Source organism: Equus asinus, chromosome 3 (genome assembly GCF_041296235.1).
Source record: "Equus asinus isolate D_3611 breed Donkey chromosome 3, EquAss-T2T_v2, whole genome shotgun sequence".
Classification (NCBI taxonomy): domain Eukaryota; kingdom Metazoa; phylum Chordata; class Mammalia; order Perissodactyla; family Equidae; genus Equus; species Equus asinus.
Window position 1 is genome coordinate 13,460,927 of NC_091792.1, and position 8,539 is coordinate 13,469,465.

An 8,539-nucleotide genomic window follows, 5' to 3' on the forward strand; every position below is an offset into this window, starting at 1 on the left:
CTATTTGACCTACACTTCCTGGATCTTGCTTAAGTTGTTTCATTCGTTATGAATGATTTTCATCTCCGTATGGTAGCATTGTATGATGTGTTTCAAGTTGCAACATTCCCTTCTTCATTACGTCTCCTCAGATTCCCAGATGAAAGTGGCTCCATTCTTCCATGAACATTGAAAGCGTCATATCAGGACTTTTCTTATGTTTACCACTTTTGCCTTATATTTGTGCCCTATGTCTTTCCCAACTAGAGGACAGAAGCTTTGAGTGTAGATACAGTTTCTTCTCCATTTTTATGTCTCTTGAAGCGCCTAACATGGTAGTATGGTGCCTTATACATAGTAAGTCTTCAATAAATAGTTGTTATATTAATTAGCTATATATGCATGTATAATTATATACATATATGCATACATATATATGGAGAGAGAGAAATTTTAAGCCTGGAGATCTTTTAAGCTTAGAGAACTACGACACGTCTTTGGCACATATTAAGTTTTCGAATACCCATGTCAGATAAAAGAGCATAATATATGGCCTTAAATTATTTCTAAGTGAATAGAAATAGCAACATTTTAGAATTTTTTCTTTAGAAGTAGAACATCATTTTAATATTAACTTTCATTTTTTATTCTTGATAAATGATTGCATCAAAACTAACTGCATGTAGTTAAGATTGTCCTAAAAATCCTAGTTTTAACCCCTAGCAGATGCTATATATATATATTTGCCTTGGAACTTGCTGAAGGATTACAAAAAGGCTTTCCCTTGCCTTTGTCCACTTTGTTGTCTCGTATTGAAGTGTGACTATTGCTTTGTCAGTGGCAATTTCCTAGTCCAATGTTTATCCGTGTTTTGTATTTTCACATATGGAACCTGTCCTAAGATAGGTATGTTTCATTCCAAACACACTGTATATTTTAGTCTACAAAACAAAGCAAGGATCGTATGAAACACTCCTGTAACTTTTATAACTTTGGAAAACAAATGGTTTCGCACCTATTATCTGGCTTTCAGTTTTCTTTGCTCCCTTTGTGGTGAGATCAGTGCCAAATTTTTCGTATAATTGTATTCATTTTTTAACTTTAGTGACCAAAAACTTATAAAATAGAATGTCTATGTTCACCTACTTTTAAAAAATCAAAGGACAGTTCAACTCAGTCCCTCCATCCTCTCCCCTTCTCCCAGCTCCCTCTCTTCCAGCGCTCTTTTGCACATATTCAACACATGAAAGATTTTGCAGAGGAGAGAGAAGAAAATATTTTAAATCTTTGAGTGAATGGATTTCTGGAGTTTTAAGGGTCACTACCTCTCAGTATTTAATGGGGATATCTTTTTTCATTGGAAACTACTGTAGAATGTTTAATGAGTTAAAAGAAAGAGAATGACCGTGTTTAGTTTATTTAACCCTATAAGGTGATTGGTTATTTCTTTGACGTTATGTGCTTTCTGGATTAGAAAAAAAGCGTGAATATTAAGATATTAAATACGTAAAAATTTGATCTATATAATTATACTTAAACTTTAAATCCACAATATGTATTAACAAATATAAAAATGTATAAAAGGATTCACTATGTGGGTGAAATCATGCAGTTAAATCCTCTTTTCCAAACCTACAGAGTATGACTTGAAATCCCTTATTGAATAAGGAGAATTTCCTATTGTTAATAAAATGCATATTCACAAGTGTAAGTAATTAAAAAAAAAAGCATGCTTTGGCCTTTCTTTTATATTTGAATGTGAAAGGTCTTAATCAAAATAAACTATATCAAATGTGCTAGAAATAATTAGGCAAGAGCAAGATGTTTGTGACCAAAATGAGCTGATTCCAATGATAACTCTGAAGGGATTAAGAAAAGAAAATGTGTGTGTTGAAATGCATAGGTTTTCATTTTAATCATTCGGCACCACCTGATTGAAGTGAATAAGGACAGGAAAAAATAATTTACTGTCGCTTCAAAGAAATATGAGTTTAATGCAAGAAAAGAAATATGGCTGACATTAAGAGTAGTTATATTGAAAAACAATATTGGTCAAATTGCAGATTGCACATAACTCAGCCAACTTCCTTCTTTCATCATAAGATTTGCATTCTTTAAAATTTCAGCTTTACAGAATGATGAAGTCTTCTCATTACTCATGTTTGTCACTGTCTCAGAATTAAAAGGCTTATTGGTGACAAAAAGCCAATTAATCATATTTATGGTGACAACCATGACTGTTATAAAACAGACATTCTTAGAAAACATACCCTTTTCTTACATCAAAACCTGTTGACCATGCTCTTCAATCTCCTGAGGCTTTGCAGATAGAGTACTGTTCTTTCCAGAGAGGAATAAAGAGTTAGTACAAATCTAATAGTAGCCATTGTTGACGGTAGAAATGGACCAAAGTCAGAATTTTATGAGACCAAAGTCAGAATTTTATACTCTGTTCATTTTGCCAATTATTCTTTTTGTTCCTTATTTCATCATTTGAAAAATGTGGGTATAATTCATTATCTAGTAATTCACTCATTCAATCACATTCTAAAGTCTGGATTGTTCCCTATATGTTTCGAAGAAGAAACTCAAATGAGGACAAAATCTGGATGAATGCTGAGTTTGTTCATTAACTAATATTTGCAACTAATTATGGTTAAGAGGTAGGAACTTAATTATATCATCCAAACTACATTCATTGAAATATCCAGAAAGCCACACGGCATGGTCAAATGGACAAGGTTTCTGAGGGATGTATGGTTCAGTCTTTAAAGAGAGTTGACTTTTTTTATAGTCAGATTTAGAAATAGGTTTTATCAGTTGTACAATTCTTAATTTTTAGTCAAATATAATTTTTACCTAGTGAATTTAGAATAAGTCTTTTGGAATTATAGTCATTGACCTTTAGAAATTAAAAGATCTTGAGAGTTTATTAGGGAAGAGATTCTTCACTTTTTTTATTCTCAAATCCTTTGGTAGTCTGAAGAAGCCAATGGCTCAACCCCCACAAAATAAAATTCAGAGGCTTACAAAGAAAACTAATTATACTAAAATAGTTATTAAAATATTTTTTAAAAATTTGTGACATAGTAATATATTAGCTTATTTATTAATACAGTAAATAACAAGATCTAGCAGCAGATCTAATGGCTGTGGTGGATTCACAGAAGTAATGAGCGAAATTACGTTTCAATATATCTGCAACAACTATGAAATAATATGAAAATATCTGTGATTTTAATTATGAAAATATCTGTGATTTCAGAAGGTAACAGAGTTATAGGTAGTGCTATACTATGTATATTTGTTGCCTACATCCATAATTGAAGGAAATGCTAAATTTCAGTTAGGTATTAGTGAAAATAAAAATACAATGTTTTCCTGTCCAGATCCAAAGACTCCCTAACATCTAGTCATAGGCCCTTTGGTGGTCCTTGGACCTCAAGTGAGGAACGGTCCATCTGTATTATCTTCTCCTTATCCTGATGAGGAAACTGAGGCCCTTCGGGGACCTGCCACAATTCACACAGCCAGGTAGAGAGGGAAGACCTGGAATCCTGGATCTCCGGATTGCTTTTCCCATACTCCTTCCAGAATATCACAAGGTGTTCAACATTAGCATGAACTGTTATAGAGTTTTATTCAATCCTGTTGTAAACTATATATTTTTTAAAACCAATTTGTGAAAGCCAACCATTTTACAAATGGTTGTAGGGGACTCTCGGGAAAGAAAGTTTAGCACAATCATTTTTTTCCTTAGCTCTCATGTTGGGGAATCTAATGAGCTTCTTAGGTTCACAGTGAGGACTAGCAACACAAGCCCTTTCCTAATCCTGTTTCTTATGGCTGGTGATTCTTTCTGCGTAGGTCACTCCATCCATTTTTGCAATAATAAGGACTGTAAAATGGTCAGAGCATCCATCACTTTGTTCTAGGAAATGGTTGCTATCAAGAACTATTATGCAATATATCTTTGCTAGGTGAGATTCCCAATCATAAATAGATGAACATACATTCCTTCTCTCTGCAGAAGCCACAGGAACTAAGGCTGAAATCCAGAGAGTAGATGTGACTTTATTAGATGTCAGGTTTGCCAGTGCATTCAGAATCCAGGTGGATTAATAAAGAAAAAAATAGAAATTGTCAGCTTTTGAAAGTTTGTGGATGGGGCCAGCCTGGTGATGTAGTGGTTGGGTTTGTGCACTCTGCTTTGGCAGCCTAGGGTTTGTGGGTGTGGATCCTGGGCGCAGACTTACACACTGCACATCAAGCCATGCTGTGGCAGCACCCCACATGCAAAAAAGAGAAAAAGATTGGCACAGATGTTAGCTCAGGGCCAATCTTCCTCACACACACACACACAAAATTTATGGATTAGATTTGCAATTTACAGACATTTCTAAATGAGAGAAGTCTTCAAAAATTAAAAGAAAATTGACAGAATAATTTTAAAAGTTAAGGAGTAAAACAAAAGAATTAGCAGGACTGAGAGATGCTGCAGTGACATGATCTGTCAAAACAGATTGGATTACGTTTTCAGAAAGCAGCACAAATAAAGATTGAAAACAAGTAGAACTCGTTATATTTGTGATTGGTTTGCCCAGATCTATACTTCCACAGGAACAAAGACCGTATCACTTGCGTGTATCTGCATTCTCTACTGTACTGGGCTCAGAAGAGTTCTGTTTGCAGCACTCAACAGATGCTTGGTAAATGGGAAACCTCAGAATTTGAGCTGAGAGACCTCAGAAATCACCTAATCCAACCTCCTCCTTTACAGAAGGTGAAAAAGCATCTCTAATTTAATGTCTGAAGTGCCCTTTGCTCAGAATATTATTTAAATATTTTATTGATATTAAATTATTAGGCCAACAGAGGAAGATTATTCACCATATACCAGAAAAAAACATTTGATTAATTTTAGAGATGTCATTTCAAATTACTTTCTTGGTACTGTCCACTTGGTATATATTAAGTTTCAGAACAACTCTGAATTAGGTAGTATTACCGTGATTTTCATACAAGGAAACTAACCTGTGGGAAAGCTAATCAACTAAGTCAAGTTTTGAAAGGTAGCGTTTGGTAGAGAAAGGATTCAAAGCAAGTGTATCCACCTTGAAAGCCCATTATCTTAAAATAAAGAAAGGAGAGTGACGAAAAAAAGAAAGACAGATGGATGGAGGAATGAATATAAAGGCTGACGGCTGTCATTAGGCAACTCTAACAAGTTACCTTACATCCCCATATTCCACACGCAAGGGCTTTAGTCTAGGTACGTATATATTGGAGCAATTGATCTCTGAGGTCCATGGGGTCGCGTGGGGAATTGGGGGGAACTAGCGCCTTATGAGAAGTGGGAGGGAAGGAGGAGAAAAGAGTAAGGATCCAGAGGCCTATTTCACCAATTTTCTGGAGTAATTCAGAGGTTAATCATACCCTTATTTTTTTCATTCCCTATACGGGTTCCTTACCTGTATCATATGATATTTGAGGTTAGGCTACATTTTATTTGAAAAATTTTTATTTGGTAAGATGCTGAAGTAGGAGCACTTTAATAATGAGTTTCTTATAGGAACTTACACAGCTGAAATTCTTAGGACCTGTTATATCACATGTGTACAAATAAGTTTAAAAGTATTTTTAATTTACTTACAGGTTTTTTATTAAATATGATTCTGTGGATTCTGATAGGTTAACATTTTCTTTGAGTGAGTAGCTTATTAAAGAATAATTCACCAGATAACATCGTCATTCCCAAACTTTACATAGTTTACTTAACATCTTTTGAAACTACTCAAAATCAACTCTGCCAGAGCCATTCTTAGTTGATAAACACTTTTTATTTGAGTTGGAGACATGTCTATGGCTAACAGTATTTCCTATATTAAGACCAATTTGCTTCTTCTCTTGGGAGGCTGGATTAGAGGAGAAAAAGGAATAATGCCTGTCTTCTACTTGCCAAGAACATATTTTCAGTCCTTGAAAATTCCTATATTAGAACTTCATTAATCAATATGAACCACATGAGAAATTCTGGCTCCAGTGAGGCTAATGCCGAGATTTTAAAATACATTCTATGAGTCACAGCCAAAAATGTAGTCGTGGTCAAGAGTTAGAGATCAGCACACTGGCTGATAGGTCAGCTGCCAAATCATAAAATACAGTGTACTTAAAAGAGAATATCTTGGTCATTTCTGTGATGGTTCAAATATGATTGACAGGCATGCTCAGTCCAAATGAATGGCTGATAAAGTTTTATACCTCCTGAATAAAATTACGAGATCTTTGAAGTTTAGAATCACTATAATGCTTCATCAGTTTCAGCGGGACAAAAGCTTGATGTTTCAATTTCTCACTTAGTCACAGTTGGTTGCTCCAAACTGTCTTGTTTAATTATGGAACCTAGATTTGGGTCATAAATTTGAAGGTTGTGTATTCCAGGAGAAACTGGACACCTCCATAGCTCAAGGCTGGAAATTGTGATTAGTTTGAGTCAATTATATTAATCCCTTTTGTCTTGCCCATGATTGGTTTAGTTATCAGCTTGAGACCCAGTTCTAGCCAATGAGCTTTGAAGAGAATTCTATTGAATATCTTTTGGGAAAGGAAAGAAAACAGTATTTATTATATTGCAGAATACGACTTCTTTGTGACCCTCTAAGCTGTTCTATGAAGATAAGGTGCTTGACATTGGCATAACCATCTTGAACCATTGTCACCATGAAGAAACAAGCTTGAAGTCAAAAGTCAAGACACTGAAGGTGTCAGAGCTAAAACATGACTCTTGGTGAACTATGTATGTGTTAAATTTAACACTGTAAAATAGTCCTATCTCCTAACTCCTTCATATATGAGATAAGTTTATATCATTAATGTCAACCCTCAGAGTTAATATGGTTAATATCTTTGCAACTGGAAACATTCTAGCTGAAACATTTATCTCCCACTACTCTTGGGTTCCCAAGAGTTATAGCATAAGAAGTTTTCTAGTTATCATCACATTCTTTATTCCTAACTTGGGTTTCTGTCCCAGAATTCATGCTGTCTTTCCTACCTGTGTTTAACCTCCTGGACTAAAACACAAAGGTCCACTTTATTGCTCTTCAGGGATCATTTCCTATTCTACTCTGGTTCTTTGAGCATATATAACCTGATAATTCATTCATAGAATTATTTATTGGGTACCCACTCAGAGACAAGCCTTGAACTAGGTAAGGTGATTGAGATAAAGATGAATAAGATGCAAACTCCATCGTAAAGGACTCACACTCTAGTGCAGAGACAAATGGATAGTCCATATGAACAATATGACATAGAGGAATACAGCAAGTTGTCTGTGAGCGCTATGTATACAGAGAATAGGAACTTCAGAGTGGGTGGGTATGGGGAATTCAGGAAAGGCCTTGTGGCTAACACCAGCCAAGGCCAAGAGCCCAGAAAAGTACATCATTAATACAAGTCAAGCACTGAGTACTCTGCTTGTTCTCTGCCTCATCCCTAAATTGCCCTAGAATCAAATGTGTTTTCAAACTTAAGGCACCCATTAACAATAACACAAACCATTCTTGCTCAAACAAGAAATTGAGGGACATTTAGAGGAAGAAAACCGGCAGAGGATTAAAATATCTTTACCCAAAAAGGTGCTCTAGAATTCTTCCACTATGAACACACTGCTTCATATTTTTGTGCTTATTTCTTACTCTTTTTTCCTTAGCTTTTTTCAGTGTGTGATCTTTATACAAACTAGGAGCTTCACTGAAGGGTATGGAGTGGAATGTCAGACCAACACTGTGGGCTGCTTTGCCAACAGTTGTCATGGAGTTCCATCTGTCTTTAGAACTATCTTTGAGATCAGATACACTATCCCTTTTATTTTGCAGATGATGAAAATAAGGCCAAGCAACATTAAGTAACTTCTCCATACTCACTTAATTGGCAAAAGGCAATGACATCAAGCCCATTGGTCTTTCCACTATGTCATTCTATTACTTAACTATTGTTTTCTGAAAACAAGATGTCTGTGACTCCACTTAAGATATTCAGCAATAATTATTGGATAATTATCTCTTATTTAACCAAATTTAAGACAACATTCATATAAAACTTGCTCATGTTGTAGACTATAACAACTAAGTAACTGAACAGCATCTTTCCTGAACAAGCCAAAAAGCATCATCTACTTGGGGTTCTGCATTCAAAGAAGAGCTCCAGTCACTTCCCACGGTGTCTTCTCCATATTTCCCATTTTTTTCACTCCACTACATCAATGTTGACAGAGACATGAAGACTATAGGAACAGACTCTGTAGGCTAGCTCTGAGGCTGACCTGTCTGTGGGGTTGGACAAGTAATTTAAGCCTTAGTTTCCTCATTTGTGAGGTGCAAGTTATGATTTTTCCTTAAAAGTAATCCCTTAAAAGACTTACAAGGATTAAATGAGATAAAACATATAAATTACCTAACACAGCATGGGCTGCTTGGCAAAAAGAAAAACTAAAAGAAGGTGGATGTTATCTTAATAAATACTACTTCCAATTTAAATCAACAGAAATGAGAAGTGG